Source organism: Gadus morhua, chromosome 1 (genome assembly GCF_902167405.1).
Source record: "Gadus morhua chromosome 1, gadMor3.0, whole genome shotgun sequence".
Taxonomy (NCBI): domain Eukaryota; kingdom Metazoa; phylum Chordata; class Actinopteri; order Gadiformes; family Gadidae; genus Gadus; species Gadus morhua.
Genome location: NC_044048.1, coordinates 18,329,796 through 18,339,209, shown reverse-complemented (window position 1 = coordinate 18,339,209; position 9,414 = coordinate 18,329,796). Strand labels below are relative to the sequence as shown.

Sequence of the window (9,414 nt, the reverse complement as noted above, 5' to 3'; positions counted from 1 at the left end):
CATGTGCTGGAGATTTCGTACACACGTCTATGCAATTGTGCACACATTTTGCACTGGCAGGTTGTAAGGAAAATGAACCCATAACATGGACAGAATGTACTCATCGCATACAAGTAGGTAATTTTCACCGCCTAAATATTGAGAACGTGTTCGTTTTACATTGATTGCATTCTATATAGCAAATGTGTTTGTGGGGGTATAACATCTAATGATAAATTAAGATTAAGCTATAGTCTTGCAAACTAACCTACCATTCAAAGATCTTCCAAACCACTATAGAGGCTGTCCCTAAAACTCCTTATGTACATTTGATACAAAAAAGAAGTAAAACATTCGACCAATCAGGAAGCAGTCTTCCTGACAGCGTAGAATTAAACGGTTTTCTCAGAGTACAGACCCTGGGCAGAGTCACATAAACAAATTAAACCTATAACATATGGTCGCCCATAATAAGACTTGTTCCACCACTTTGAGCACGACGGCGATACGATCAGGCGTCTGGCGAGCATGTGATGTTCGGTCAGCATGGGGCTGACTCACGGAGGGCCTGGGGCCGGGGTCAGAGGACGGGGGCCGAGGTCCGAGGACGGGGGTCGGGGTCTAGGGTGGACGGGGAGAGCAACAGGAGCCAGAGGTTGGCCATCCCAAGACGTTCGTATTTGGAGGGATTCCATCAGCCTGCTGATGTTCTCCCAGCTGCCTCCGCAGCTCACTCCCGGGGTGACGCCTTACTGGCAACACTGACAATCTGCTTGGAAGAATATTATGAACTATTGCCATTCTGAAGATGGGACATAAATAAAGATCTCTCACCTATTAAATCAGCTCCACGGTGAGAATGATATTCGTTTAAGATTTTGTCTGCTTTCAGACCCTGTAAAGTAAACCTTGAATTATTTCTAGCATTGCAAAAAACGATGGAGGGAAATGCATTTCTAACTAAGTGTAAATCACTCACTAATGTTATACGCATTAGCAACATTGAGGCAACTACTTCCCTCGCTTAATTGCAGCCCGTTTCTCCAAACAAAACTGATAAAGACTCTTCTTTAATTTGACTAGTTGGGTAAATATTCCAGAATCCCGTAAACACACTGGCAGTAACAAAACAGCCGTTTGCCGGGAATCTTCTGTGTTCGACGCATGACCCATAATTAATCAGCAAGGGACACAGACTCATTAATGGCTGCTTGCTTATTAATTGTCCCTGGAGAGTTGTGTTCAGTTTAACATGTAAATGTGTGGCGGAGGGAAGATGCATCGCCGACTCAGAGCCGGGCAGTCACTTAAAGTAAAATGACAGTGGCAGGGGAGGAAGATAACGAGACGCCGCGTTTTAAATGCATGGTGCTGTTGAAGATAACTCGATTATCATTCTCTGCATACAGAGCATCATGACATTCAGAGAGGGGGGAGAAAGAGTTCTTGCTGGTGATGTAATTCCTGCGGTTGTGTGCAGACTGCTAATCACTTGGGTTTCTCCTTGCAGTGTTCCCTGCACTGCAAGCAGAGGGGAAGGCCAAATCATAGCAAATCATTACAAATGAGAGCACAGGAGACAGGGAGGGAGGAGATGAGAGGACAGGCTGAGGATGGTAGGAGAGGAGAGGAGATGACAGGAGATGTGTGGATAAGATGAGAGAAGAAGAGAGGATAGAGAAGGAAATGAAAGGATGAGTGAAGAGCAGGGTTGAGGTGAGGTAAGCTTAGGAAGGAGAGCCAAGGAGGGAAGACAGAAGGTGAGCCAAAAGAGAGAAGAGGATAAAAGAGGAGAAATAACAAGCAAAGACGAAGATCGAGGTGAACAGAGTACAGGAGAGGAGAGGAAGGGTTCCCTCTACAGTATCACCACCTATTGACAGAGGAGCTCTTTGAATCTGCTCCATGACAGGACAGCGGGTCAAGCTCCATATACCTTATCAACTCTGACATGAACTGGACTGAACACCCTTCCAACAAGGTCATCAAATCCCCCAGATCCCGTACCCTAATCGAAGACACGTAGAATATGTTCAGCCATTCAGCTCTGAATTCCCACCATTTTAGCTTTCAATCGGAGACCTCTTCATCCACATATTTCAGAGGAGGATGATGGCACAATTGCTGAGCAGATGGAGCCGTAGCACAGTTAAACTCTGGAGGAGCTGTACACACACACAGGCTATTTTAGACAACGGTTCGTCTGCCTTCACACACAGAACAACACTGTTCTAGTGATAGAACATTCACAACAACAACTCATACAGTCAAACAAAAATCTTGCAAATCAGATTTGCCTTATTGTTTTTGACCAGACATTTGCCAGTGTTTTAATTGGGCACCCATAATGTGTTTGTGTCTTACACAAAAACAATGATAAACAGGAGCTATAAACGAGACCAGGCCATATAATAGGGGAAAACATCCCCTATCAAATAAGCAACAACAAAACCCACGAGCAAAGTGAGCCGTGAAATGGAGTTGAGTGAACGTGGACTTTGATGAGAGAGCCTTGTGTGCCTTGGCCTGCATTAGAATCCTTGTGTTCAGAATTAAAAAGCCTTCACCATCTCCGTTCCACATGCAAAGCGGCTGGGTGTACCAAACGCCTGGCCCCCTCCTTAAGTCCACTCATCCTGCTTCCTCCATGCAGCCGGAAGAGCCAGGCAACAACCAGGCAACAACCAGGCCCCAGAAAACCAAAGCCAGCGCATGAATACAAAGTGAAAGAAGTAACCAAAGAGGAGAGGAGAATAGAGGAGAGGAAGGGAGGGGAGGAGAGGAGAGGAGAGGAGAGGAGAGGAGAGGAGTGGAAAGGAGAGGGGAGGAGAGGAAGGGAGGGGAGAGGAGAGGGGAGGAGAGGAAAGAGGAGTGGAGAGGAGAGGAGAGGAGAGGAGAGGAGAGGAGAGGAGAGGAGAGGAGAGGAGAGGAGTGGAAAGGAGAGGGGAGGAGAGGAAGGGAGGGGAGAGGAGAGGAGAGGAGAGGAGAGGAGAGGAAAGGAGAGGGGAGGAGAGGAAGGGAGGGGAGAGGAGAGGGGAGGAGAGGAGAGAGAAGTGGAGAGGAGACGAGTGGAAAGGGGAGGAGAGGAAGGGAGGGGAAAGGAGAGGAGAGGAGGGGAAAGAGGAGAGGAGAGAGGAGTGGAGAGGAGAGGAGGGAAGAGTGGAGAGGAGAGGGGAGGAGAGGAGAGAGGAGAGAGAAGTGGAGAGGAGAGGAATACAAATTGTTACTTAAAGAAAGGAAAGGAAAGGAAAAGAGAAGAGAAGAGGAAACGAACCAAGGAGCCGAGAAGGGGAATAGAGAGAATCCAAGAAAAGAAAACAAAGAGAAAAAGTGAATTAAAGAATTGTGAAGAGTTTATTTCAGATGCCATTGTCCATGTCCACCACAGTGCCAATTAGGCCGATACTGTGGGACATCTGTGTTCTCTCGCTTGTATTGAAGCAAATGTGTCACAGCTTTTAGTCCCATTCAAAGAACCTTTAGTGCTGGAATGCTCAGACTTAACAGAGCCGGAACAGTCTACACGACCACCTGCTAAGAGCTATCAACGTATCTTTACCCCATGAAACCTTCAAAACATATGGCCTGTGAAAGCTGCCATCTCCATCTCAAATCCGGGATTTCTATGTCTGTCTCATTTGAGATGACTCTATGTATGTCTCATTTGAGATGACTTATGACACAGAGACTGCATGGCAATCTCGGTGACTCAAGACCAAACAAGAACAGGTGGACAGTCACATGAATGAATCTGCTCTTACTTTGTAATCTGCGCTGTTTCAGGAGCGGCCCTGCAAAGCACTGGAAATCACCGACGTGATGTGACCGACATCACGTTTGACCCCCCCCCCCCCGCGCGGGGTGTCGTGTGTCACGTTGATCTACGAGTGTGAAGATCTGGCTGTAACTGTAGTGGTGTGTTCTCCCCACAGCGCCATGACTCAAGTTCTCACTTTCTCCCAAGTGTCCAGCCTTCTGGAGGCGGGCCAACTCCTTGTTTTGTTTTTTCAGTCCACCCTTTTAAAAGTTAAAAAGCTGCCTCATCATGCTTCCTGTGGCCCTCGTTGCAGACATGAGATGCGGGGCCCCGGGGACGAGGGAGAGATCTGAGAGTTCACACAGACGGGGGACGGCTTCATTAGCACCTATACTCTCTTATTCCGGCGATTCACTTTGTAATCTCTAGACTCCCAACAGTGAGCTCCACTGCTCCACTGTCGTTCAAACAAACTTCACTGCTCATTCCCACATGGGTTTCTTATTGTAAACGGCATTCAATAAATACTCACAGTAGAGTCCATAAGGATACATCAACATACATCATTGTTAGTCTCCAGGAGGGAAGTTGGGCTCACAACAGTGAACGGCACCCTCAGTGTGGCTCTCACAGATTTGTGGTTTAGTCGGGCCGGGGATGAATTATTAATCAGTCCTTCACTAACATAATGGGCACTTAATTGCGGGGCATCTTGTTCGACAACATCAGCCAGGGTGATGAAGACTAGCTGATCGATCCACAGCCGGGCTGGCAGGCCTCGTCCTCGGCCAACCACTGAGCGCCGGACGGCCAACCTTCAATTCCATCTTACATCGATTTTTGTCGTCTTCTTCATTTTTCTGTGTGTGTGTGTGTGTGTTTGTGTGTGGGGGGAGGGGTTGGTATTACTGGTGCTACAAAAAACAAACAAACAAATATACAAAACTTGAAAGGCTATGTCATTAACCTGCATGACGCAGACTTGGAAAAGGTACAGAGAGAGAAAATGCCTACTTTGATTATAATTGTAACTATTAGGCCTTGTAATTTTCAAGGTATAAAGAATATGTATATTTTATTAAAAAACAATTAGAAGTCATTCGTGATATATTTGCAGTCTGCACAGCAGAACATTAAAAACACACACAAAACGGGTTCAATGTTCATAAGGATTACTAGCTCTATCCATAGAACAGAAGCACTGATTTCGTCTCCTAACTTTGATTCATCCTTTCCTTGACGGATGTGCCTTTATTTGTGAATGAATGGAGAAAGACTTACATATTTATTTGTCGGGAATCACAACTCAAGGTGGCATACCTAAATAATCAATAATCAATGTTGCAAAACTTGCCTGTCTTCCCCAGAAAACCCTGTCATCTCAGAGATATGTCTCTGACCATTAGGTGAAGTAAGTACACCGTGCAATGAACCCGGAGGCTGCCCCATCACGGACCGGCTGTTGACATGACATGAGGATGAAATACACCACTTCCATGGTTTGTTATTTCTTGTTTGTCATTGGCATGAGACAATAAAGCGAGACAAGCTCATAGAAATTGGTTTATGAATCTAGATCATGTTTGATCCCCCCCAGCCCCCAACCCCATATTGAACCCTATTCAACCCTTACCTTCTCTCATCTCCCTCTGAACGATGGTAGACGTGTTTTGCGGCAGGTCGGCCAGTGACAGTTATCCAGCTCTTCACATGATGGTACACGGTCGTCACATATCTTGAGACCGGGCTGTGGACGTGTTAAGATGATGGGTAAACAACGCGGTCCTGAAAGCTAAAAACCTAATAAAAACAAGACTCAAACGATCCACCTCGCTTTCCTTCGCAGATGTATTTTCACTTGAATCACTTGTTTTGGCCGATCCTCGTGTATTCCCCGCTGCCGCTCACGCGTAACGCTGCTGGCTTGTTGCAGCCCGCCGTGTTACAGCGGGAGCCGTCACAGACTCACAGCCGGGAAAAAAACGCAGTTTTTTTGAGACTGACGGTGACGCTGCAGCGTTTGGTCCATCGAGACGTGGGATGCAAAGGGATGGGGGTGGGGTAGAGGACCCAGCGTCGAAAACATTTAGCATGAGGTCTGAAGTCAGTGGTCAAACATGACGTCAGAATCCCGTTCTCTGAAGGACCTGGCTACTAGGTGTGAAAGGAAGGATGGAGAGTCGTTTTTTCTGGCACTTTCCTCAGTTTCAGAAGAGTGCTGCTTTTGATGAGTCATCGAGAGCCAAGTAATAAAACAGGCGGGTTACAGCTCTCACCTAATGTTAGGTTATAGTTTATTAGGGAACATTTTCACATGCACACACACATACACACGCACACACATACATCCCCCCTCCCACACACACACACACACACACACACACACACACACACACAAACACACACACTCTCTATTTCTGTCTTTCTCACACACGACACACACATACACAAACACACACACACCTACGTACACACATACACACAAATAACACTCATCATTTGAGGGCCAATACGTTAATATCTGTCATTTCAAATTCAGGATGAGGCTTCAATAGAAGCTCCAAGATATTCATTTCCACTGCATTCATCCACTGATGGCATTTGGACTCACATTGTCTTGCCTGTATACTTCCAAAAGGACTGGATGTCTTTCATGGATTTCGGAGGAACACCATTGTTTGGACGAGCCTCTGTCGCTCAGCTTCCTGTGTGCGGCATGCTGTACACCAACAGCCGGTCGCAAGGATAACATCTCCCTCGCCGTCCCTTTTTAGCAGCTTGTCTGTTACATGATCTGCTCTATTGTCCGTTTGATTGAGATGTTTCTAGTACAAGACAGCCGCTCCACATAATCTGTCCTTGGCAGCAGGAGGAAATTCACTTTACCTTTACCTTAATCCATGACTCCTTGGCTCTGCATGGTTACAATCAATATTTTCTTGAGATGAAGGTGAGTTAGAAGCTGCACACTGTATACCTGGGTATTACACACTCAAGTAAGCAAAACGCAATCAAGATAATCATACTTGCCAAATGGAGTTGTAAAACCTAAACTTGAAAGGTTGTCCAACACGCATGAATCAACACTTATAATTACAGTATCTACACAGTAGTAAGGAGACCAGAAGCTGATTGGCCGCATTTCAGAATTCAGAGAATCTAACGACATAATGAAATTAAACTACTTGAAATGCTTTATTTAAATAAGAAAATAAAGCATTAAAGTATTATATAAGGAAAGTATTTTTTAACTGTTTAAGCCAGCTGTCTCTAATTTTTCTGGTGAGATGATTGCATTGGGTGACACCTGACACCTTCTCTGAGTGACTGTAGCCCCGCGTGACCAGGGCCTTAGCCCTGTGAGACCTTCAAGATATTGAAGTTTGCATCTCGCAGTGATCTGCAGAAAGAAAACAGATTGTGAACTCACAATAACTGGATGGTTCCACAAGGCCCGTCACTCAGAGTGCTGTTACAATTGATTTTTAATACGTTTCACATTTCATGTTGGTACTGTCTGTTTGAAATCCATATTAACAGGCATCATTTTATCTATACACAACAACGAAGGGATATAAGCTGCACCTTGTTATAATGTGCAGCTTAACTATGTGGCAATAAAGGGAAATCAAGGATACGCCAGTTGCGCACATAGGCACTAAAAACACAGAAGACACTTCCTGCTGCAGTCGCCAAATTTCTCCAGTGTGGCAAAATTGTGATAAAATGTACACGGCTATTCCTTCACCAGTTGACGTCGACATATCATAGACATTCTAAGCAAACTAATGAGTTTCACGGTCAAATTTGATGATCATCGAAAAATCCACAAATGCTACAACTACCATGTGGAAAGGAACACAAAGGGAGAAATTCTTGTCACATCGCTTAAACAGCTATTGCAGTTCATTTCATGACATTAAGAATGCAGCTATTTCTACATACACTGCGTCACATTTACACACAGCCCCAAGCACTTCACAGTGTTTGACCGAGACCATGCTCCATGACTGTGTTTTGCACTGTTCAGAATGCATCATTCCCGGGGGTGACTATAGTTGCCATCCAATGCCCTTTTCTCTACAAGCATCAACGCACAGAGGTATCCAGAGGATCCTTCACGTCTGCTTGCATAACCTGACTCCATCCTGTGGAGTATTGGCATCTAAACGCAGACCGCTCCGTGTGCGTTTTCCTCCACATGTCACGCCAATTATTTGTCTCTGTGGGAGCAACCTATTTGTGGAAGGCAAGTTCGTCTTTAAAAAGAGGAGTGGCCCGGCCGTCGCAGCCCTCTACGCTCTGTTCCCCCGTGGCCTCTGACTGGACGGTTTAGAGCCACTTGCCACCTCTCGCTGTGACCCCACTGGGCCGTCTTCTATCTGTTGCTGCAGAAGGGATGTGACGCGGCGGCGTGCCGGTGGAGCTGCTATCTTTAACCCTGTGTTCGCACTCCTGCAGGGCGCATGCTGCCGTCCGAGGGCATCTCTGCACTACGGAGCCAGGGGCCATTCTGAGGGCTTATGTTGGATAAGGGAGGCAAACGGTCGAGTCCATTTTATCTGTGGTGGTCTTAAGTGCACAAATGCACACACATTTTTATGTTTTTTACCGCATGTTATCATGAAATGTCATGAAAACGACGGTTCTGAAAATTAGTAAATCTGTTTGATGTTTGAATAAAGAAGGCTCGATGTCTCTTATCGCTGCTGGAGAAGACGATAATGTCTTCTCACATGATAATCGGTTGCATGTTTTTTTCTCTGCCAACAATTCGATTTTTTTCACTACAGTAAGTACAAACTGCATTATCAGACAAAGTAGGTATCCTTACTCTAGCGCATTGCCACCATGACATCTCTTTTACCACCTTGAGAGATAAGCAGGTTGGCAAATACTACAATCGGTGGAGGCAGTTAGATGGAACAAGAGGATGCATCTGCAATCAATGGGCAGGGCCAGGGCTGTCAATGCATGATTTGGCCAGCCAAAAGCACTAAAGGAAGAGAGTAGAGGGGAGAGGGAAGTATCATGCCAGCATGTTGGTTGTTTTTGACATATAAAAGCAATGCAGGAGGAATAAATGGGAATGGGCAAGGAAGGCCCATTCTTCTAGGGTTAAAGCAGAGGAGAGGAGAGCAGAAGGAGACAGCCGATGATAGTAGAGGAGAGGAGTGTTTCAGGGTAGCAAGGTGAGGTAATGAGGTGGCGAAGGAAGGAGAAGAGAGCCTTTGCGAGGAGACAATAGGAAAGAGGAGAGGAAAAGATAGTTGAAAAGAGGAGAGAAGAGGAGGCGCAGACAATGAGGGTAGAGGACCGAGGAGAGAAGATAGGAGAGGAGAGCAGAGGAGAACAGCCGGTGAGAGGAGAGGAGAGGAGAGATGGGAGTATCATGTAATCTGAGTACTCTGAGTGCCAGAGAGCAAAAAGATGAATGCGATGCTGATCATTATGTAAGCAAATGGTCAACAGGAGGAGAAGCAAATGAAAGAGGAAGGAGGCAGTGTGCGGTGGAGAGCATGAAGAGTTCACACTAATCTACCATTCCCTGATTGTCCTCCAGATCAAAGAGAGAGACCCTCTCAACATCATTTGTTATAGCACCGTTGTGCAATAATTAACCCTACTTTGTAATGACACAAAGCGGTTATTCTCTTGTTAGATTCCCATCTTCTTTG

General features: G+C 45.9%; 1 protein-coding gene across 1 annotated transcript in view; it reads right to left on the bottom strand.

The window, feature by feature from the left end:
* dlgap4a (discs, large (Drosophila) homolog-associated protein 4a) overlaps positions 1 to 5,709 on the bottom strand; it is a 65,237-nt gene extending 59,528 nt beyond the window's left edge. The window contains exon 1 of the mRNA XM_030359945.1: positions 5,370 to 5,709. The gene's annotated coding sequence lies outside the window, so the exon portion shown is untranslated. The remainder of the gene's footprint in view (positions 1 to 5,369) is intronic.
* Between the last annotated feature and the right edge of the window lie 3,705 nt (positions 5,710 to 9,414).